General features: G+C 45.1%; 1 long non-coding RNA gene across 1 annotated transcript in view; it reads right to left on the bottom strand.

Moving 5' to 3' along the window:
• Positions 1-4,425: 4,425 nt before the first annotated feature.
• Positions 4,426-23,467, bottom strand: part of LOC138749616 (uncharacterized) — a 50,399-nt gene continuing 31,357 nt past the window's right edge. Inside the window, exons 4-5 of the long non-coding RNA XR_011348774.1 lie at positions 6,473-6,615; positions 4,426-4,556 (exon numbers count right to left, since the gene is read on the bottom strand). This is a non-coding gene — a long non-coding RNA (uncharacterized lncRNA). The remainder of the gene's footprint in view (positions 4,557-6,472; positions 6,616-23,467) is intronic.

Genomic DNA, 23,467 nt, shown 5'->3' with positions numbered 1-23,467 from the left:
CCTCTCTGTGTTCACTCAAATCTGCACATAAGGTAAATTGTCCCTCCTCGCGCAATCCAGCCTTCAACATCTGCCTCATTAAATATTAAAATTTGTGTTTGCTATTAATCTGGGAGCAATAAATATTTTAAAATGTCACTCTTCAATATTTACAACCTTCTGATTGCCTTGTAGTAAAGGGGAGGTGCTGATACTGCCTGCAAAAATGGAATAGGAAGGTGAACTTGCCGGGGAGATGGGGGGGTTTCTATGCCGAGCCCCTCCAAACTCACACAAGGGAGAATGAACAGGTGAATTGTTCATCAGGCAGCACCTTGTTTGGGTTGCCAACTCTCCAGGGCTGTGGATTCATCTCCAGGACATCAGTTGGAGGAGGTGGAGGGGGGCAAACGGGAGCAGAACACAGGAAAAACAACCATGTTCTTCAATAAGCTTCCCCACCGTCAACTTGCTGGTTATTTTCTAATTGCCGTTGAATACTCTTGTTATAACAATATTGCAGAAGTAGCAGTGGCAGGGCAAGGTTGGAATAGGGAAGGAATCTACAGGAAACTACAGGTGTACCATGGGGAGCAGTCTGACTGGTATGGAGGTGCCAATGCACAGAATAGGAAAAGGCTGCAGGGAGTTGTGAACTCGGCCTGTGCCATCATGGGTATCAGTCTTCCTTCCATCAAGAAAGCAGCCTCTACCCTCACCATCAGGCCATGCCCTCTTCACTCTGTGACCATCAGGAAGGAGGAAGCTCAGGTGTGAAACCTTCCAGTAATTTATTGACCAATCAATGATGCCTGCGTCCCACATTGGAATTCCCCTTCCAATTGAATGGCTAGATGCTTCTCAGTCCCACCGAACGTGTTCCTCGCATCACAGATGTCACCCCTGGGCCAGATGATGTATTTGGCCCTTGAGCAGGAACAGAACCCCAATTAAGAAGAAGGAATTTACAATGATTGATTCGTGCGTGTGCCACAAAAATCCCCCCCAAATTTTGACTGGCACACAGCTTGCAAGTGACTCTCCAGCATTGTCTATAACTCATGACGGAGTGTAGCTTGCGTTCATTCTCAGCTGCTCTACGTGGTGGGCCTTGTACCTACAGCCGGCTAATGGGGGCCAGCTCAGGTATGCCCAAACTAGGGCAGGTGATTAAAGGAGCCAGTGGCGAGCAGAGTATTCCTTCAAAGGGGCCAAAGGCAACGTGTGTGCTTGCTGCGGGTGGTCTTGACCTTGATTGCCAAATGTGGTGACTTCCGACCAGGTTCCTGCCTGGGTTCAAATGACCGTCCAGACAATAACGTCCCAGCAAGTTGAAAGTCCTTCTGGCATCTGCTAGTAGCTGGGAGGTGGAGGTAATTGTGGACCTTCTAGGCTCTGTTAGCTTAGCTGCAGATGTGAAGTGGAGACTCAAAGGAATAGGGTATAACATGAAAGTCTGCAGACACTGTGATTATAGTAAAAACATAGAAATGCTGGAGGAACTCAGCAGGTCTCGCAGCATCCATGGGAGGTAAAGATTTATTACCAATGTTTCAGGCTTGAGCTTTTCCTCAAGGAAAGGATGGTAATATATCTTTACCTTCTGTGGACCCTGCTAAGTTCCTTCAGCATTTCTGTGATTTTACTCAGAGAAATAGGATTTGATTCAGATTGCTGTTTACAGAAGACATTATAATGTCTTCTCCTTGCCCTGAACTGACCAGGCTTTAATGCTCCTTGTTTGTAAATCTTCTGTGAATTCCTCACCTGTCCATCAACCTTTGGTTTTTATAGTAAGTGCAAGTTCCATTTACAGAAAAACTGCCATCGATTGTTTGGAAATCCTGACGGTTTGGTATCATTCCCAATTGGAGAGGACATAGGAACAAAGGCCCGGGGTCTCACATTCTCTTTAAACTCACCAGGGAGTGGGCTCTAAGCCCCTTTTAATACTCAAGTTCACTGGAAAATGTATTTACTGCCTTGTCGCTTTTAAATAAAAAAGTGAATTAAAAGAGTGTTAAGGCAGCCATTCTCAATGGTGGCCCAAAGATCTGCTGGAGGCCACAGCACATTTAAAGCCTTGCTTTTTTTTTCACCTCACGTTACACGTTTTTTTTTTAAATGTTTTTTATGTAGTTGGTAGAAGTATAGAAGAAACCAAATCTTGACTGCTTCACAGGGAAGAGGGTTCATAAACTTTGAGCAAAGTCCTAGGGGGGGCCTTAACTTAAAAAAAATGTTGAGAATGGGTGTGTTAAAGTAATCAATAGGAGTAACAATTTAAATGACTTGTTGAACAGCAATGGTCACATGCCGACACATGCTCTTCTTCCTCAGGTTCAGAAGGTTCATAAGTGAGATATTAAGTACTGCCAGATTCAAGGATAGTTTTTTTCCCAATGTTGTCAGACCTCTGAATGAATCCCATGCTAGTTCCGTTTACCTGTATCTCTGCACTCTGTTCTGTGCTTCTGTGCTGTACGGGCTGACTAGCTAGACTGCACAAGCATTCTCACTGTACCTTTGTATGCGTGACAATAAACTTGGATTGGTCTCAAGAAGCCACACAGATTTAATATATCTCTGAGAAACACGTGGAAGGTAAACTGAGACAATTAACTATTTTTCTGTATGCAGGGGCTGCTAAATAATTCAAATTTCATTTTTATTGTCACGTTATAGAGGCCCAGCAAGTCAACCCTAACATTCATTTAGCTGGACAAGAATACAGTTATAGATTACAATGAGAAAGAACAATTATGCAAAGTTACAGGAGCAGGATAAGACTGTTGTGGAGTTCATTCAGGAGCTGATGGCTGTGGGGAAGAAACTGTTTTTAATCCATTGGACTCCATGTCCTGGTTTTCAGGGACTACTAACAAGTGCATATACTCTATGTCCCAGTTTTACAGGACTGGTTTTATACCCAACCACCAGCTGGTTTGTATTGGTTATTTGTACTGTCAAGTTTTACCCATGGTCCCAGTCCAGAGTATGGTATAAATTATGAAAGGTAAAAAATGGCCAAAGGGTTAAGCCTGTTGGTGCACAATTTCATACTCATGAGGTTTCTCCCCGATGGCCCAATGGGAGGAGGGAGAAGAGAGTGTGTCCAGGCAGGGTGGGGGAATGTTCTTCAATACGATGAATGTCTTACCTAGGCATGGTGTCGTTGGAGGGGAGTGTGTGATGCTCTAGATGCGTTCACCATCTTTTGCAGCTTCTTGTCATCTTGGGCAGATCCGTTCCCGGCCCACGCTGTGATGCATCCTGATGGCATTTCTCTCCTTCGCCTTTATTTGATCAGGGGTTTTTGAGAAAGGAGTTACTTTCCAATTTCTGCACAGTGCTTCTTAAAATTATCTGTGTTTTTAAGATCCAAAATTATTTTATATTTAAAATTTTCAGCACAAATTAAATTTAAATAAATAGCTCACCAACAACCAAGAGTTGAAATAGAGTCAGAGAGATACACAGCATGGAACAGGCCCTGCAACCCAATTCATCCATGCTGATCACTTTGGCATTCCAGGCTAGTCCCGTTTGCCTACATTTGGTCCATATCCTTCGAAGCGGAACAGAGAATTGGTTAACCAATAAAAAGCAGAGAGCTGGGGTACAGAGGTGTTTTTCTGGTTGGCTGACGGCAATGTGCTACAGGGGTCAGGGTTGGGCATGCAACTGTTCATAATATACATAAGCAATCTAGAAGAAGGGACAGGGTTTTGCTGATGACACTAAATTGAACGGAAAAGCAAATTATGCAGATAATATGGAGAGTTTGTAAAGAGATATCGATAGGTTAAGTGAGTGGGCAAGGGTCTGGCCGATGGAGTACAATGTTGGAAAATGTAAGGTTATCCACTTTGGAAGGAAAAATGAAAGATCAGATTATTATTTAAATGGTACGCAATTGCTGCATGCTGCTGGGCAGAAAGATATGAGAGTGGTTCAGGGTGGTAGATTTAGGCCGGAGATGAGGAAGGACTGCTTTTCCCAGAAGGTGGTGAATCTGTGGAATTCGCTCCCCGTTGAAGCAATGGAGGCCAGTGTTCCCTCGAAGCTGTGCCTGTGCGCAAATGCGGATGAAACAGCCTACGTGCGTGCACACGCTTGCACAATGTGCGTTCAGCGAGTTCCTTTGTGCGCACGCATGCCGGCACAGCTTAGAGGGGACTCTGGTGAAGGCGACCTCAGTAAATTATATTTGATAAGATCAGATAGATTTTTACATAGTAGGGTAATTATGGGATATGGGGAAAAGGCAGGTAGGTGGAGATGAGCCTTTCATCAGATCAGCCATGATTTCATTGAATGGCGGAGTAGGCTCGACGGGCTGGATGGCCGACTCTATTTCTTATGCTATTATGTTCTTCCTGTGCACATATTTGTCTAACTGCCTTTTGAATGTCATTATTTTACCTGAATCAACAGTTTCCTCTGGCAGCTCATTCCAGGTACAGACCACCCTCTAAGTGAAAAAGCTGTCCCACTGGTTCCTCTTAAATCTCTCCTCAAAAGTATGCCCTCCAGTTCTGGGCATTGGTGATGGGAGAAAACTTGGCTCAGCTTTGCTGCAAATAGAGTTATTTTGGCACATTTAATTCTGTCCTTTTGAACTAGCTTTCTTCCATTTCCGCCTCAGGAACTGTAAGACGTTCACTGCCGAGCATTTAACATTCCTGCCACATGCACACAGCCACGATTTGGGACACTACATCAGCCTCACAGCAAGGTGCCTGAAAACACATTTTCACCTCCAGTGAACAATTGACTTCCCCGCACTTGCTGGGATTCTGGCAGGGGATGCACGGACCACAGCAAATTGATTTCTAGTTTTTATAGGTAGATCAAATATGAAACATGTAAATTCACTTATTGCGGTGATGGTAATGTGTTGTGACCTGAATTAAGCAAATGAGGCGACTTTGAAAACCATTGTTAGCGTCTGCTCAGAGAGGTCTTATATAAAGCTACATAGAACAAATACACAGCGCAGAAATTGGCGTGAACATTGAACTCTCCACCTTCAGGTAACCCACACCCCCCCCCCCCCTCCCCAGTTCCTTCCTCTCCTGAGTCGGGTCCCCTCATCTCCCCCCTCCCAGACCCCATCAACCTGTTCCAATTAATGCCCCCCCCCCAGTTCCTTCATCTCTCCTGAGTACCACACCCACCCCACCCCACACCCCAACCCCACCCCCCACCCCCAGCCCCAATCATGCAGTTCCTTCTCTTCCAGGTCCTCTCACTCCTTTCTCAGCCCCCATCCCTTCTCCTACCTGGTTGCATCTGCCTATCACCCTCACACTCTTCCCATTTGCACCCCTCTGCCACTGTTCCCATCTTCCTGATACAGTCCCACTCATCTCCTCCCTTTCTTATCAGATGTCTTGGTTATCAGCCCATTCTTCTCCCCACCTATCGCATTACAGCTCTGTCATCTCCACGCCCCCCCCCCCCCACCGCCCCCACCTCCATCTGCCCATCATCTTCTCCTCACCTGGATCCACCTATCACTTCCCAGCTCCAGCCTGACGCCACCCATCACCTCTTTCTCCTGGCTGCCTCCCCTGATGCAGGTTTCCAAGTCTCTTTGTTCCGCAACACTCCCCAGGCTCCCACCATTCACCGTGGAACTCCTGACCTGGTTTAACCTCCCAAAGTGTAGAACTTCGCACTTGTCCGAGTTAAATTCCATCTGCTATTCCTTGGCTCATTTTCCTGCTTCATCTGGATCCTGCTGTGATCTTAGCTAATGTTCTTCACTGTACCACCAATCTTAGTGTCATCAACAAACATACTAAACTATGCTAACTACACTGTCATCCAAGTGGTTCACATAGATAACAAGCAACAGTGGACCCAGTGGCAGAGCTTCTCCCATGAGGTCTGACCCTCCAGTCCACATGACAATGAAGGACAGGATGGGATGGGATGAGTCTTTTCATTTGTTGGCGGCTCTTCCAAGGCACAGTGGGAAGTGTAGATAGAGTCGGAAAGGAAGGGTGGGGGTGTGTGTGCGCGCGCAGGCACGGGCACGTGATGCTCTGAGCTGCATTCACTACTCTCTGCAGTGTCTTGTGGTCTTGGAACAATTCCTCTCCCACCCAGTGCTGCACCCTGACAGGATACTTTTGATGGTACATCTGTAAAAGTTTTTTGAGGGCCCTGCAGAATTTCTTTATGCTTCTGAAGAAGGAGTGCTTTTGGCCTGGTTGAAAGGTTAATGTCCCTGGGGACATCCCTCCAAAACATCTCTCTACACACTCTTTGCAGAGGGAGTGTACGAGCAGGCAGGGGGGTTTCTGAATCAAGCCTCAGAAAACTACAGGCCAAGTGCTTGTAGATGAGTATAGCTTTGATAAGAACACGATGGTCCACGTGGACTGAAGGGCCTGTGTCGGTGCTGTATGACTCCACGAATCTCTGACTCTCCAAGTCTTTCTATGTTAAACAATGCCAGTGACATTTTATTTAAAAAACTCACCTAATTGCGATCCATCTGATTGGTTACCATGATCAATACTAGTATACAATTATTCCAAAAACAACGCAAGTTGCCAGCTTGTGTGTCGATCTGAAGGATGTTACTTGCCTCGGCTCCCTGATGGTACTGTCAAGATTCATCACCTGCGAAGAGCCGGCAAAAGGTTGTAAATGGTGGGCAGATGTAGCGGCCAAAGGACAGAAAGCAATCGAGGGAAAGAGGAAGGTATCAGGAGAAAGAGGTGGATAGGCAAAGAGGGAGAAGGAAAAATAGAAAGAGAGAGAGAGACAGGCAGAAACAGATGGGGAAGAGCAAAAGAGTAAGAGAGAGGAATAAGAAAGTGCAAAGAGCGAGAGGGAGAGAGAGAAAATAACATTCAATTACAGATCAAGAGACAAATTACTGGATCTGGAGCAGGGTTGCACATCACAAGTTAAATCATTGTTTTGAAAATTCATGCATTTCAAATGTTCTCATTTATCTTTTGCAAAGACTCTGGTCTTTAGTAAGTTTCAAATATCCTTAATGTTTATTTTTTTTTCTCTTGTAGCCCAAGAATATTTTCCTAATTACTATTTTCGTAACAGTACAGAAAGCCATCACAGTTTCCACCCCATCAAAAGAAGAATATTTGAGAGCAGCTGACATTCCACCTCACACTGATAAGTTATAACTGTCCCTTTGTTGTTCTTGCGCTTTGTAGCTGAACATATTTCTGTCCGAGCAGCAGGTGACAATGGAGCGACTGGGAGCAGATAACAGGCCTGGTAGTTCAATTCATTCTCATCATTAACATGCGGTTTGTTGCAAAAGTGCAAATTTGATGCTCACTTGGGCTGAGTTATTGCCAGTTTCAATCAACGTGCTTTGAATTCCTCGCCAGGTTTGATAGTGTACAAGTCTGGCTTGGATAAACAGAGGGAAGATGTTATTCTTGGTGAAGAGTCAGGGATCTGGGGCAGATTCCAAGTGATGAGAAAACTACACAGCCTCATGATTGGCTGTGATTTACTTCTCTCCGTGACTTGCTTAATTGACTACATAGCTTCATGTTCTTTGGAATAAATGCCTTCGATGATTTCACCAGCATGTTGACATGACAGTCAAAAAAGTGCGCCAATGGGTCTACTTTTTAAAAGATTAATGAAGTTCAACATGTCACCCCCTAGCCCTCAACAACTTCTACAGGTGCACTGTTGAGAGCAGACTGGCTTGGTGCATCACAACGTGGGACAGGAGCAGTTCTGTTCAAGGTCAGAAGCTGCAGGGGGTGGTGAATGTGGCTCATGCAAACTTCCCTCCTGTCCACAGAATCCACCTACATGTCCTGCTGCCCTGCAGAGGCAGCCAACATACTGATGCCCACTCTTCTCCCTCCTCCCATCAGGGAGAAGGCTCAAGTGTGTAAAGGTGTGTGCCGACAGGATTAATAACTGCGTCCTCCCTGCAGCCATCAGGCTCCCCATGTCAGTGCTCTCATGCTGCCCTTGCTTGGTGTTGGTTGATCTTTACTTCCACTGTAATCTTCCACTCTGTATATTGTGCTCTTTACATGGCTGTATGAATGTTTTAGATAGCCTATTAGATTGCTTGCAGAAGAAATCCTCTCACTGTAGAAGGTATCATTTGTCAAAAAAAACTTAAAGAAACGTAATTCAGGTCCAGTTGGGTGATGGTCTGGAGGTAAGTGGAATGTGGGTAAAATAAATTGGGATTAGTGTTGGGTTAAATCAGATAGGAACTTGATGGTCACTACACACATGGTTCAGACTCACATATGGACCATAGAGATAGTTGATACGCACATGACCACCCGTAAATTGGAAGAACACCTGATTTTCTTTCTAGGCTCTCATGGCATTAACATTGACTTCTTCGGTTTCTGATGACCTACTCTCCTTTCTCCCCCCACCCTTTCCCCTCACTTCTTTCCCTTAGTTCTCCACCTCTTTCCCTGTCTATTCACCCAGCCATTCCCTCCTCCCCCCCCCCCCACTTGCTGCTGTGCCCACCCTCCCTTCTTCACCTATTACCTTTGCTGAGGTTTGAAGCTCAATGGTCGTGGTGTGAGGCCTACTGAAGAGACCAAGCCGCGGGTTAATGTGGCCTTCTAGTGGTGCCTGCTTCGATGGTTGAGGAAATGGCGCAACATGGCGGAGACAGAGGAGGTGTCCCACTACGACTAGAGCGGTGGAGCAGTGTTAGTCCCGAGAAATCCTGAGGGAGGTGTTGGTCGTAGTCGATGACGACCTGAAGCGCGAAGCTTCATGGAGTTCAGATTGTCTGAAGTTGGGGTGGGGGTGTGGGGGCTTTGAAGTGATCTGTTCCTCTGCCACCTCGAGCAACTGTGACTTGTTTGGCAGTTTCCCCTTTGAAGCTGGCAAACAGTAACATCCAAATCCTGCCGACGCCGGTAAACCAGCCCCAAGATGGCTGCAGTTGGACTTTTTGTAACATCCAAATGGAATTTTGACAGGGGCTATGTGTTCACTACTTGTTCTTTGAAGTCTGGTGTTGTTATCACTGTTGTTCATTTGAAATTGGGAAGTTGTTCATTGCTGCGACCAGGAGGAATGGGTTAGGGTTTAAATAATTAATGTTCTAAGGTGGATAGTCTATGTAAAAAGATGGCCACGCCAGTATATTGTGGCTGCCTGTCATCATTTAGACAGTAACCAATTTATTCCTAATTGTATGTTCGGCGCTTGGATCAATGTGCACTGTGTTAAATGCTCTGTTTAAATAAACTACTATCTCCCAGACATCTGCTGTCCCCACTCAATCTGAACCCGCCCATGTCCTAACCAGCACACCTCGAGATCCCACTCAATGGGACCGGCAACCAAACTTGTGCTCTGTGCACCCACACACCAGGAGAACGGACCGAGGAGTGTATTTGTTAACAATATTAAAACCTTCCAATTCATTTCACATCTAGGTTCCCTTTAAATACGAGTTACCAGACAGCTAATTTACTGACCTGTACTGCCAAGTTATCAAGCTTATTATTGATGTTGTTAATTCATCTCTCTAATGACAAAACATTAAAATGACTTTTAATCTTTGGAATTCCAGTAATGTAATAGGCTTTTCTTTTTTACTTTGATGGTATTGAATTAAGAAGCTTCTTCAATTAATGATCCTCAAAGGGAGCAAAGCAAAAATCATTGATTCGCCCATCTCTTGAGGTTTCTTAAAAAGTCCGTTTGACAGGGCTAATGTTTTAGTGTGAGGTGTCTCAGCATTGGAATTAGTTACACCTATTTATTTCAAGGCCTGGTCAAGGAGTTAATGTGCTCAGGTGTGGTCAGGGTGGCACTACCCTCTGGTCTGGCAAGGAGACTGTTCCGGCCCTGGTCAGGGGGTGGAAGGTGCTCTCTAGCCTGATTAAGGGGTATGGACAGTGGGTAGCACCCTCTGGCCTGGTCAGGACATGTGGTGTCCTCTAGCATGTGTGAGGGCAGTTATTGAGGGAGTGCTGCAGAGTGGGGCTGTTAAACCAAGGGGGATGTCACTAAAAACTGAACACAGATGTTGCCTCTTCATTACTCAAGAGAAGCAAGCAGATATCTGGCCATGCAGTTTATTCCTCAACCACTCCGTGGAAACAGACGATCTGCTTCCTTTACCACTTTGCTAGTCGTGAGTGCTCGGTAGGTATTGGTCTCCCTATGGTGTCTGAATCTTATTGGTTGGTAAAATTACTACATGTTAAAGTTCATGGCAACTTTTCAATGTACTTCAGCACACATCCTGTTAAGTAACTCTTTCACAAATGTAATCAGAAGTTCCTGATATTGGAGGGCTTTGTTAACGCAAGATTTAGGTCCACAAAGATTTTGCTTCCTGAAAACCTTTGAATGTATTGTATGGATTCTGGGCCGCTGATCATGAAAATCACCTTAAAATTTTCCTATCACAGACCAATTTTTAGATACAACCTATTTTTGTGATTTCCTGTCATATTTTAAGTCTACTTCAAGCCAACAAAACCATGATGTGCAACCACGTTACTGAAAATTCATTTTCTGCCTTCACACTTGGACGTCTTCCCCGCTGATCTTGGTGCAGTCAGTGAGGAACCTGGTGAAAGGTTTCACCAGGTCATTGCGACCGTGGAAAAGTGGCATCAGAGCCACTGAAATCTTTCAATGCCGGCCGACTATTGTTGAACACTGACGCGAGAGGCATCAGATGCTGAGTACAAACGAAACATTTTTAGGTCAGTTGAACTAAAGCAATGTGTCAATATCGTTATGTGATTAAACCTGCTCAATTCAATGAAAGTGAATTTAATGTTTCGCCAGCTTCCAGCGTGATACAGCAAATCTGAAATTATCTTTGGATTCAGCTTGAAGTTGTCTATCGTAATGCCTCATTTCTTTTCAGGAAGCGAACATTTTGAAAAAATGTTGTTGTCCAGTGCTATTGAAGTATCACACAAGGTGAGAGGAAAATAAACATAGCCTGGTTGGGAATAGGATGGGGGGGGGGGGGGGGGGGAAAGTTGGGGATTTGTTGGATGTAACAGTCCAGGGATTAACTTGCATTCAAGATTAACAAATGTTGCCGAATAGTTGAAGAACGAAACAAACTGATGAATCGAAAAATAATATATTGTACTGTCAACACTAAGATAAAAATTAATCAATATGAAAACTGGTGATATCCAGCTTATCATTTCATAATAGTGTGACTTATTTAGTCCCTTAATAGAGAAACCAAGACAGATGTTTCTCTGCAGTACATTTTAATGTGGATCTGATTCTATGAAACTCCACATCAAGCAAATAACACAGTGCTCTCTGCCCTGCAGCCCTGATTTATGAACCAATTTGCACAACCTGTCTGCCGGTCCAACACATCTCAGAATGATGGAGCAGGAAGCAGGAGGAAACGTCAGGCAGGGGCAATTAAAACAGATCCTGTGCAAGCTTTACCTCCACCCTCTCCCCTTCAATTTCTGCGTCATCGTTCCCCACTGGGGTCAGCAACAGCCGGTGGGGAGCAACGTTGAGCAAAGAGGTGATTAGCCCCAGTGATGGATGCCCTTTGCTCTTGCAGAGCTTGGAGCAAAACGACAAGCCTTGGGTTCAGCAAGTTGGCCTGGTATTAAATCAGAAACATATTGGTTTATGACCAAGGATGCATGACATTAATTGCTAATGTACCCATAGTCACTGCATGGGTAACAGATGTAATGGACTCAATTCATAAAATCTGATAGTTAATATCTAAAATACATTCAGCCAGGCTTTAGGGCAGGACTTTATAATTTAATGTAGATGGCTCCTTTTGCTCTGTGCAATCAAGGTATCTTTCAAAACCATCCGGCTTCATTTCTCAGCTTCCTCTGGACGGAAGAACCTTTTCTTGCTCTATAAATCAGCTGTTTAAAAGTGACAGTAATTCATTCCCTGCATTAAGACTCCCCTGATGGCTGGTTGGTTGAAGCATTGTTGGAGGTCCCAGATTCAGCTCTGTGCTAAATGACTCAGTTCTGTCCACTGTGGGGTCAGGTGAGCTGCTACTGCAGCCACTGGGGGAGGAAAGGATGGTCACGCATACTTCCACCCCCCCACCCCCCCACCATCTGGGGGGGTGGAGACTGGGGAGAGAGGAGGCCAAGGATTGGGTACTTCCACAATAGCTGAAGATTCATCCAGGACTACAACACAAGGCAGTGAGAGATCCCAAAGCACTTCACAACTAGCCTGGAGGTGTTCAAACCAATACCCAAAAGTTTAGTCAGAGAGCTGGGCTTTGTTCTAAAAAGAGCAGGGAAAGGAAAGACCTTAAAAGGGCAGCAGAATTGGCGTAGCAGTTAGCATAACGCTTTTACAGTGCCAGCAATCGAGATCAGCGTTCAAATCCCGCGGTGTCTGTAACGAGTTTGTACGTTGTCTGTGTGGTTTTTCCCATGGGCTCTGGTTTCCTCCCACCATTCAAAACATATGAGGATGTAAGTTAATTGGGTGCAAATTGGGCAGCACAGACTTGAGAGATGAAATGGCCTGTTACCGTGCTGTATGTCTAAAAAAAACTTTAAAGAATCTGGTGCTCAGGGTCTTGCCAGGAGTAGATACAGGCAAATCATCAGGAATAAACAAGCTGTGAATTAAAGTGCTGTGAAAAATCAACCTCAGTTCCATCAAAGAAGGATTTGAGGTCTTAGAGGGATTTGAACTCAAGATTAAGGGGTTTTAAGGGGAGGCAACAGTGTGGGGCAGCAAACGCAAGGGAAGATTGGTGAATGGGATAGTGTGAGATGGGACATTGGTATAAGCCTGGGTCAGTGTGATGATATCCATTTGAGAGCAGTCCCTAGCCATCCCACCCTTCCAGGACACCAAGCCTTAGTGTCAATGGAAGAAGGAAAGGATTTATGTTACAGTTAGAGACCTTATGCACACTTTCACCACAGGAGCTGAACACTAAACATGATAGTCAGCATTGCTCTGTGCATGGGAAATCATGTCTCGTAAATTTGACTGAGTGTTTTGAATTGGTAACCAAGAGGATCGATGAGAGCAGGGTAGTAGACAGCGTCTACGTGGACTTTAGCAAGACTTTTGACAAGGTAGATATGTGCAGAAGGTGAGATCAGATGGGATCCAGGATGAAATTCATCAATCCCTTCAATGCACCAACACCACCCTTGGTCAATTAAGATAAAGGACGTTAAAAAGTCAGTACTTTATGCCTGTAATAGACATCACAACCAAATGGGCAGCAGTCATCCTGGCCCAAACATGCTCCTGATACCTAGAATGTCAACAAAAGGCAATTCAAGGTGCTGGAAAATATCGCAAATAATGTACCTGAAAAATCCTCCAAATTCACTTCACAAATATGAAAGCCAACATTAATACACTCTCCACAATTCTGGGGACCTGATTACACTCTGTCAGCAGTGTTGGACATGCTATGTCTCTCACCTGCAAGGACCAGTCTCCTCCAAGTTCACGGAAAAGACTACCAGGCAGATAAAGCAAAGGTACATGGCTAGGAACGGGTTTAGAGGGATATGGGCTGAATTCAAGCAAGTGGGACTAGCACCTTGGTTGGCATGGAAGAGCCCATTTCTGTTCTGTATATGATTCTTCAGGCCCTTTAACACTGCCCTTGAAAGATGGTAATCAACTACCTTTTAACCGCTTCACTTACCTGTGTGAACTCGACAAAACTGGGATGTGGGGTCATTTTCATCCCGATACGTACTCACCAATTTAGGTAGTATCAGAGGGAATGCGTTTTACACTAGTTCTGGTATAAAAGGCTCACCCATCTTCCGGGGACGCCAACACTGTCATGCTACAGGTCCCGCCTCCTTTGGCACCGGGATACCGGGTCCCTATGTAAAAGATTGCACTGAACAGGCTTTTCTTGGTTCAGTGTGAATGACCTAACCCAATCTGGCTTTAAACACGGGTCATTAGTGGGATCTCTACAAAGGGTTATATGACTCCACCTACTGACTATTATCCTTTACGTGGTGGACAAGAAAGTTTGGCCCTGTGGAAGAACACGGTTGCACTGAGATTCAGAGGCTGTGTGGGTTATTTGTGCTTTAGTTGTGCACAGTGCAAGCTACACGTCACCTCTCACTTCCTTTAATCAATTCGCACCAACCACTACTTCAGAAAGGACCACGTTGCCCTTAGCAACCCTGGATCTGACAAGAAGAGTATTTCCTCACGAAACTGGTTTCACATATGGAGCACTAGCCCTTCGTAAACTGAGGCACCTTTTCTGTGAGTCTTTAAATTCAGGGCCTTGGTCGCTACCTTCCAGTGTACGGTTGTGCGTCTAGGATTATCAGACTTTGGTTAACAGTTCCTCAAAGCTTTCAAAATAAAAAGAAATTAAACAAAGCATTGGAGCTCATTTCTGAAGATGAACTTAAAACAAGGAGCCACTGCAATATCCTCACACATCCTTGATTGCACCAAGTCAGAGAGCAATACCATAATGGTTAAAGAACTACCCAGCAAACCCAAGGCAGGTCTGACGATTGAGGCAAGAGTTCAAAGACCATCAGACCAGCTGGTGAATTTAAAATTAAATAATCAGATAATGCAGAATTCTTTTTTTTAAAAAAAGCTACTGGGAGAAATGATGACCTGGCAAAAAGTGGAAAATTCACAAATGTCATTTAGGGAACAAAATCTCGGCTGGCCTTACCTATTCTGGCCTCAGCGTTAATGTAGACAAAGCATTTACAGTAACCTTTTTGCTCTTTTTAATTTGCAGCTCAACATGACATTGTGAGTAACTCCAATCACCTTTGCTCAGTTGCCTTTCACTTCATATGGGTGTTCCTGACAATTCCAGCATAAAGCAGTGGCCTTACTTCTTAACTAACCTTCCAATGTAACGACATCAGAGCATTACATCTACGTAACAGTTCTTTGAGGCAAACCCTCTCTGTGATTCACCGCTGAGGGCAGTTAAAATGGGAAATAAATGTTGGACAACAGATCCCACGTCTCCATGAGAAAATTTACAGAAGAACCATGTTTGCACGTAGCTCTTGGGCTTCAAGCAACTAAAGAAGAAATGTACAAACTAGGAGAGGGAGAAAAGAGAGAGAGAGAGAGAGAGAGAGAGAGAGAGAGAGAGAGAGAGAGAAACATCCACATCTAGAGAATGAATTCATAAAAACAAGCAAGATCAGAAAATGTCAACACAAATTTATGAAAGTGGAATAGTTTTTGACAAATGTCTTGTCGAAGCACTGGGAAAAATAGATCTAGGAGAAATGCCTGTGATTTTCCAAATGCCTGTGATTAGGTACCACTGAAGAGGTCGGTGGGCAAAATGAAAGCCCATGGGATTGGGGATAATACATGGACGTGGATTGAGGTTTGGTTGACAGACAGGGAGCAGAGAGCAGGGACAAAGAATCCTTTACCAAGGTGATGGGCAGAAATTAATGGGTTCCTGAAGGGGGTCAGCATTTGGTCCCCAACAATTCACTATTTACAATCTACAGTATAGCTGACTAAATACATTTGCCAGCAGGAAACCAGATGATATTGTGAGGCCTGAGGAGGATGCAAAGAGGCTCCAAGTTGACAATAGGTGCATTGGGTGCATGGGTAAATACATGGCAGATGTGATGGCCTTCACTGCTGGTTGGATTGAATTTAAGAGCAGGGAAGTTCTGTTGCAAATGTACAGGAAAGTGGTGAGGCCGAACCTGGTGTACTGCATGCAGCTCTGGTCTCCTAACCTGAGAAAGGAAAAGACTGGTTTTGTAGGTGATCAGAGAAGGTTCACCAGGTTGATTCTGGAAATGTGGGGGTTATCTCATGAGGAGTAGACTTGGGACTATACTCATTGGAGTTTGGAAGGATGGGGGAGGGAATCCTGTGAAAGTGAAACTAGTGGGCTGTAAAGCTCAGAGCCACGGCAGGTCGGGTCTTGTGGGTTGTGTTGTCAAAATCCTCCTTGATTCCTTTTCTGTGGGCCAACTCGCTGAACATCTGTGGCAGGTACATGGCTCAGTCAGATTGATTAGCTTACCATAGCCGATGGTTGTTGGATCTCAACACAGGAGATCCTCAGAGAACCAGCAAGCATCATGAGGAGATGGATGGAAGTGTTTGCACAATATTCAACTAGATTTGTAAATCCTCAGCAAGTGAAACAGCCCATGTTCACTTACAGCACAACCTGGCTCACAGTTGGGTATGGGCTGATAATGGCAAGTAATGTTCATGATCAGTGGTTCCCAAACTTTTTTGGGCTGCCGCCCCCTTGAATGATCCCAACCCCTCACACATATATATATAAAATGAACAAACACCTCTTTCTTGGTGTTAGATCTACTGCAAATTTAAAGCAGCAACTAATCTAACACTTTAAACAAGTGTATGCATTTCACAAATAAAACTTATAGTAAGTCCATTTATTTAGCAATATGGAAGGGTAAATTTAAATCTCACCTTTAACTAGGCAGTGGTTCTCAACCTTTTTCTTTCCACTCACAGACCACTTTAAGTAATCCTTATGCCATAAGTGTTCTGTGATTAGTAAGGGATTGCTTAAGGTGGTCTGTGAGAGGGAAGGGAAGGTTGAGAATCACTGCTCTAGACCCAATTGTTACTGAAATATTTTATATGAAAAAAATTGTCATTGGCCCATTTCCTTTGGAGTTCTGAAACCGTGCACATAATGAGTCATTTAGGGTTAAATAAAACAGAGGTTTTCAAACTTTTTATTTCTACCCACATACCACCTTACTAATCACATAGCACCTATCGCCTTGGGATTACTTAAGTGGTATGTGAGTGGTAAAAGGTTGAGAACCACTGAACTAGAGTCTAGACGCAAATACAATTGTGAAAGGAATAGATAAGGAGGGAATAGATAGGAGGGAGGTTGTTTCCACTGGCAGGTGAGAAATGAAGCACCCTCTGCTGTTTGGTTGGGCAGAGAATTGCACAGATGTAGAACTAGGTGACGTCGTCGAGTAGATTTAAGACAGAGGAGCTTCTTTTCCCAGAGAATGGTGAATCTGTAGAATTCTCCACCAAAGGAAGGAGTCCAGCTGCTACACTTTTCCATATTACCCTCCATTTGCTAGATTTCATTTTCCCACTCCTGTTCTGATTTCTTATGCTCTTCGTTGGTGGAACAGGCCCAGGGGGCTGAATGGCTTTCTTTGAGAAGTGTGGTGAGGTTTGCAGTAACCACAACAGTTATGCAATGTTTGCCGTGTTTAGTAAGTAGCGTTCAGGATGGAGACTCTTTGGGTTAAAGTTTGCTGTAGATTTCATCATCGAAGAATCTAAACCTTCCCTTCAGTGGCTAACTAAATTAATGAAAACGTTTGCTTGTCAAAGAGGGCCACAACTATAGATTTCTATTTGACAGAGAATGAGGCCATTCAACCCATCAGGTTTATGAAATCTCATGTTATAATTTTACTCCCTCGTTTATTTTCTCTGAAACCTACTCTCTCCAAATTGGTATCGGTAGTTTTAAGTCTGATATGTCTGGTCGTGTTTGTAAGAGTGTCGGCAGTTATTGGTATCAGTAGTATCAAGTCCAATTTGACTAGTTGCACTGTGTCATGTGATTGAGAATACTTGCATGTGTTATCCCTGTGGCGACCCCCTTACGTGTGTTTCAATGAAGATTATTTCTGCATTCAACCGGTGTCCAGACTTGCTATTCTTTGAACCCACTGAACTTTTCTCTTCCGACACAACAAACAGTTTGGTGGGATTGGCTCGCAGTGTGAGGGAGAGTGCATAGTCAATCGATTTGTCTCAAGGCCAGCATTTATTAACCTTCCTTGCCCACAACTGAGAAAACAGTGACGAACTGACTCCTTCAACTGCCTCAGGGCTTCTGGAGAGGTCCCACCCATCTTTCCAGAACTTGAACCCAGTGACAAGAAAGGATGACCGATGCAGTTCCAAGTCAGTGTGGATGGGAAACTGTAAGTGAGGGCTCCCCTTGTTACCATAGTCATTCCTTCAGTTGGAGGTCATGACCTTGGGAGGAGCTGTGGAAGTGCCCTTTTCCATTGAACTCCAGTGGTGGAGGGAAGGAGGAAATGGTGTGCTAACCATGTAGGTTGCATGGATGTGGCTGGTGCTGCTCCCAGGGCCATAGCAATGCGGAGTAACCCACCACGCACCTGACCTATGCCTTGTAGTTGTTGGAAAGGCTTTGGGGTAACTGGAGGCGAGACATCCATCACAGGTGGTCCAGATGCTTTCACAGGGAATGGTGCCTCGGGTCACTGATGGTGATCTAACCCAATGGTTATCAACTTTTTTTTTCACTCACATACCACCTTAAATAATCCTTTACCTACCATAGAGCACCCATGGCATAGGATGTCTTAGGAGCTCTGTGGTTAGTAAAGGATTACTTAAGGTGGCATTGGGTTAGATTCTCTCATGAACATTACTTGCCATTATCAGCCCACACCGAACTGTGAGCCAGGTTGTGCTGTAAGTGAACATGGGCTGTTTCACTTGCTGAGGATTTACAAATCTAGTTGAATATTGTGCAAACACTTCCATCCATCTCCTCATGATGCTTGCTGGTTCTCTGAGGATCTCCTGTGTTGAGATCCAACAACCATCGGCTATGGTAAGCTAATCAATCTGACTGGGCCATGTACCTGGCACAGATGTTCAGTGAGTTGGCCCACAGAAAAGGAATCAAGGAGGATTTTGACAACACAACCCACAAGACCCGACCTGCCGTGGCTCTGAGCTTTACAGCCCACTAGTTTCACTTTCAACCCAACATCCAACTCCAAGGCGCTTGGACCAGCCTTCAAAACTTGACCAGGAACAGAGTGGCAGTGACCATCACACACCACTTAACCCACCGCCAAATACAGTAAGCAGTGAGCTACAAGGAGAGTTTTGGTCTTTAAGAAACAGTTCAGCTTAAGATGCACAAGGTGAAGTTTGAGGGTGGTTCCAGACTCACTGTCAATGTTTCCATTACGTGTAGCATGTCTGTTTTCTGTGCAGAATTGTTGTGACCTCTCCATCTCATGCTATGGTCGAGGCAGGGGAGGAACAAAAGCCTTCTCATTGCGTGCAAACAGCAACCTCAGCAAATGTGGTTTCCACTTTCTGCCCAACGTGCACCAGTGTGGTTGGCAATGATGGCTGTGCACTGCTCCCCTCAGGCAAGGAGTCACTGTTCTACTGAGAGACGGCTGATTGATTGTGGCTGTGTGACGTGTTTGTGGCTGGCAGCATTTAACCAGAATGGAGAGAGGAGGAGAGAAGCAGAAGCAAGAAAATGAAGGCCTTCGAAAGTGGCGGCCTCTTTGTGGGTTGTCTATCTCATGAGATCATACACTTCTTTTACATGGCCCACCTTGAGTGGAATTGTGGTCCTACCAAGATGCTGAAACATTGCTTGCTAAAAATAATGCCTGCGCTCGAGCTTTGTCAAGATCTAGGACACTGAGTGAGACTTGTTTCCTGTTTATTAGAATCTTCGACACATCTGCAGCTGTGCAGAATGACTCAGGGAGAAAAGAAGCAAATGTCCAAGGGAACTGGCCACCTCTGCAAGAGGAATTCTCCTCACATAACAGGCAGTTTGTCTGGGCCAGCAACATAATGAGCACCACACAATTATGGGGTTACCATTAAAGACTCGGATCTGGGTGTCGGAGAGGCAATTTACTTGAGGTGTTTGTGACAATACAAGAATTCCATTGGGCAGACATGGGAAAATATTTCCTCTGGTCAGGGGAGTAAAGCACAAGGAAACCTAACCTCAAAATAAACTCAAGGCTGCTTGAGGGTTTAAATTAAATTATAAATTTAATTTTTAAAAATGTTTATTTACAGCACGGTAGAAGCCGATTCTAGCCAGTTAAACCTGTGCCACCCAATTACACCCAAATTAATCTACAACCTCGTACGTTTTGGAGAGTGGGAGGAAACCAGAGCACATGGATGAAGCCCATGCAGACACAGAGAGAACGTACAAACTCCTTACAGAGTGTGCACGTTTCGAACCCCAGGTTGCTGGCACTGTGATAGCGTCGTGCCCACCATGACACTAACCATTACAAATGGAGGTTGCTGCAGAGGAGGTGGACCACCTCACAAGCCACCCACTCCTGTCCCATCAATGGAGGAGAGCACAGGTCCCACAGAACCAGAGAAGCAAACCACCCTCAGTCCTGGCAAACTGCCTAAGAAGAAAGAAAAGAACAATCGGATATCTAAAGCACACATACATTCTGATGGTGGCAGGCAGCTGAAAACATCAAGCTTGAGATGAAGACTGAGGGACCAAGCAAAGTTCAACATTCAGATTTACTGTCAGAGTACATACATGACATCACATACGACCCTGAGATTCCTTTTCCTATGGGTGAAGCAAAATTGCCACTTATGGGTCGTGCAAAAAACTGAGCTCAAGAAGTAAATGAGTCCCTGGTTGAGGAGTCTGATGGTGGAGGGGTAGCAGCTGTTCCTGACCCTGGTGGTGGGAGTCTTGTGGCACCCACACCTCTTTCCCGATGTAGCAGCGAGCACAGAGTGTGTGCTGGGTGTGGATCCTTGATGATTGCTGCTGCTCTCTGACAGCAGCATTCCCTGTAGATGTTGTTGATGGTGGGGAGAGTTTTTCCTGTGATGTCCTGGGCTGTGTCCACTACCTTTTGGAGGGCTTTATGCTCAGAGATATTGGTGTCCCTATACCAGATGATGATGCAGCCAGTCAGCACACTTTCCCCCACACCTCTGTAGAAATTTGCCACTGTTTCCGATGTCATACCAAACCTCCGCAAACTCCTGAGGAAGTAGAGGTGCTGGCGTTCTTTCTTCGTTATGTCATTGGTGTGTTGGACCCAGGAAAGATATAGAGAAAGTTAGTGGGGTTGGGGAACCAGCCACCCTTGGTCCCACTCGATGGCAGAGGACAATCACCAAACTCAGTCACTTCCTCCCACTCTGTGACTTGCACTTTGGTCTCAGAATCTGCAGAAGTCAAGAACCCTCAAGAGCGGAGAATGGGCAAGATACAAAAGAAGGCAAGCTTTCAAGTAAGAGCAAGGTGAAATTTCTGTGGAAAAGCTGGATATTGGGAAGATCAAGTCTGTGGAAGCATTGGCTAAAATTTTAGGGTGACATCAACTGTCACCTTTACCTGCCCCAATCTGTATGTGGGGTATGTTGGGGAGGGACAAACGTTAGCACTGATGATGAAGAGCAGATCATAGACCCAAGCATTCACATATTGTTAGAGTGCCGAAGGGCAGCGGCACAAGTCAGATTCTATCTGGACCCAGTCTCCAAACTCTCCAGCAGAGAGTGACCACCATATTGTGGATATGGACTCTGGTCCTTGGCCTAACATTCAGGGTGAACTCTGCCAGCCTGGATGATAAAAATATGGTGGGAGTATTTTGGATGAAGCCAAGATGTCCATACCTTCCTGGGTCCTGAGGCCTTTATGTAGCCCAATGCAAAATGGGAGGAATTGTGCTTCATTTACCCCACCCTCTGGCCTCTCAATCCCCACCCCTCCTGAATCACAGACCCACTCAGACCCAGTCCCCACCCTTCTGATTCTGTGCCCACCCTCTTGACTCTCACACCCTCCTGAATAACATCCACCCAGACCCAATTCCTACCCTCCCGACTGTCCCCACCTCCAACTCTGTCCCTACCCTCCCGACTCTCAGTTCCCACCCTCCTGACTCTGTCCCCTCCGTCATGAATCACAGATCCATTCAGACCCAGTTCCCATCCTCCCAAACCTGTCACCATCCCGACTCTCAAACCCCACCCTCTCAACTCTGTTCCCATCCTCCTTATTTTCTGTTCCCACCCAGAGTCCCTATCCTCCTGACTATCAGTCCCTACCATCCTGATCACCAGCCCCTACCCTGCCATAGTCCCCATCCAAAGTCCCCACTCCCCTGACACATTCCCCGCCCACCCCCACCCCCCACAGACCCACCCTCCTGACACTGTGGACAGGTGCTGATCTCATGTATGTTTCTCTGCACGCAGAAGCCTCTTTTGAGAAACAGAGAGAACCCAGCAACCTTGAGATCTTGGGGAGAATCTCCTGGACCCCCACAGACACCCCTCTCCCCCACCCACACCTCTCTCTCCTCCCCCAGGAACATTGGTAGGGGAAGGGGCTAAGCTGGATGTGGAGCTCGGCTCTCTATTGGCTAAGATTCAAAGTTAAACACTTTCAGATATTCAGACATTTTGAGGCTATTACAATGGATGCAAATTATCTTAAAGAATAAAAAAGATGCTCTTGAAAAATGATTAAGTATATATTAAAAGAAAAATAGTAAAATAAATTCAAGAGTTTATTTGTAATTTATATGCACACGTAAACATGGCCAAAAGCAGGTGAAAGTTGCTCCCAACTTGGAACACTGACTCTCGCCTGTCTCTTTTTCTCCATGGATTCTGCATGACCTACTGAGTTTCTGCAGATTTTTGTTGTCTTGCACATTGGATACGTTTTCTGCCCTTCTGGGGCTATCCTGTGTTTGCTCAAGATGCTACACATTACAGGTTTTTTTTAGACAGTGATGTTGGAAAAATCTGTGAAAATTTTAACGTAAATTAGCATAATTACTCACCTTACAGTTGTTTATGCCCTGTGCATGTTAGTCCCAGTGCTTTCATGTGGATCAACGTGGCCTGCGTCATCAGCTGGGCATCTGATTCACAAGGTGAGTTGTGCGGTCCGATTTAGACTGTAGGCTTCCCCCAAAAAGTAGTAGGGGGTCCTGCAGGATAAATCGTGGTGCAGGAATGGACTAAAAATTCCTGCTCTTTCCTTTTTAGACTGCCCGTGTCGCAGCAAATTTCGTGGATTGTGCCGTTACATGCCTGCGGTCTAAAAACTCTGGGTGTCTTCATTTTAACATCTCATTCAGAATCAGAATCAGGATTTGTTGTCATGAACAAGTCATGAAGCTTGTTGTTTTTCAGCAGCGTTCCAGTGTGAACATTTCTAAACCACATTGCAAAATAAATAAAAATAGTGCAAGAAAAAGAGAAAGACAAAGTAAGGCAGTGTCTGTGGTTCATTGTTCTGATGGCAACGGGGAAGAAGCCGTCCTTGTGCTGCTGAGAGCTTGTCTTTAGGCTCCTTTTTCCCGATGGTAGCAGAGTGAAGAGGGCATGGCCTGGGTGGTGGGGGTCTTGGGGGATAGAGGCTGCTTTCTTAAGAGACCGCCTCTTGTAGATGTCCTCGATGGAGTGAAGACTGGTACCTGTGATGTTGCAGATTGAGTTAACAACCCTCTGGAGATTTTTTTTTATCCTGTCCCAAGTAGCCCTGACAGCACCACCCACCCTCAACTTTGGAAAGGTTCAGTTTTGATTATGCACCTGAGTTTCTGGAGAGAGGTTTGAAACCGCAACCTTCTGATTTCCCTTCAGTAAATTAAAAGGTTGTGCTTTTTAATTAACAATGTGCACATGTCCCAAGTTTAGATAAGTAACAAACTGCAAA

This window comes from Narcine bancroftii, chromosome 14 (genome assembly GCF_036971445.1).
Source record: "Narcine bancroftii isolate sNarBan1 chromosome 14, sNarBan1.hap1, whole genome shotgun sequence".
Taxonomy (NCBI): domain Eukaryota; kingdom Metazoa; phylum Chordata; class Chondrichthyes; order Torpediniformes; family Narcinidae; genus Narcine; species Narcine bancroftii.
Note: the sequence above shows the minus strand (reverse complement) of the source record. Positions and strands in the feature narration are given on the sequence as shown.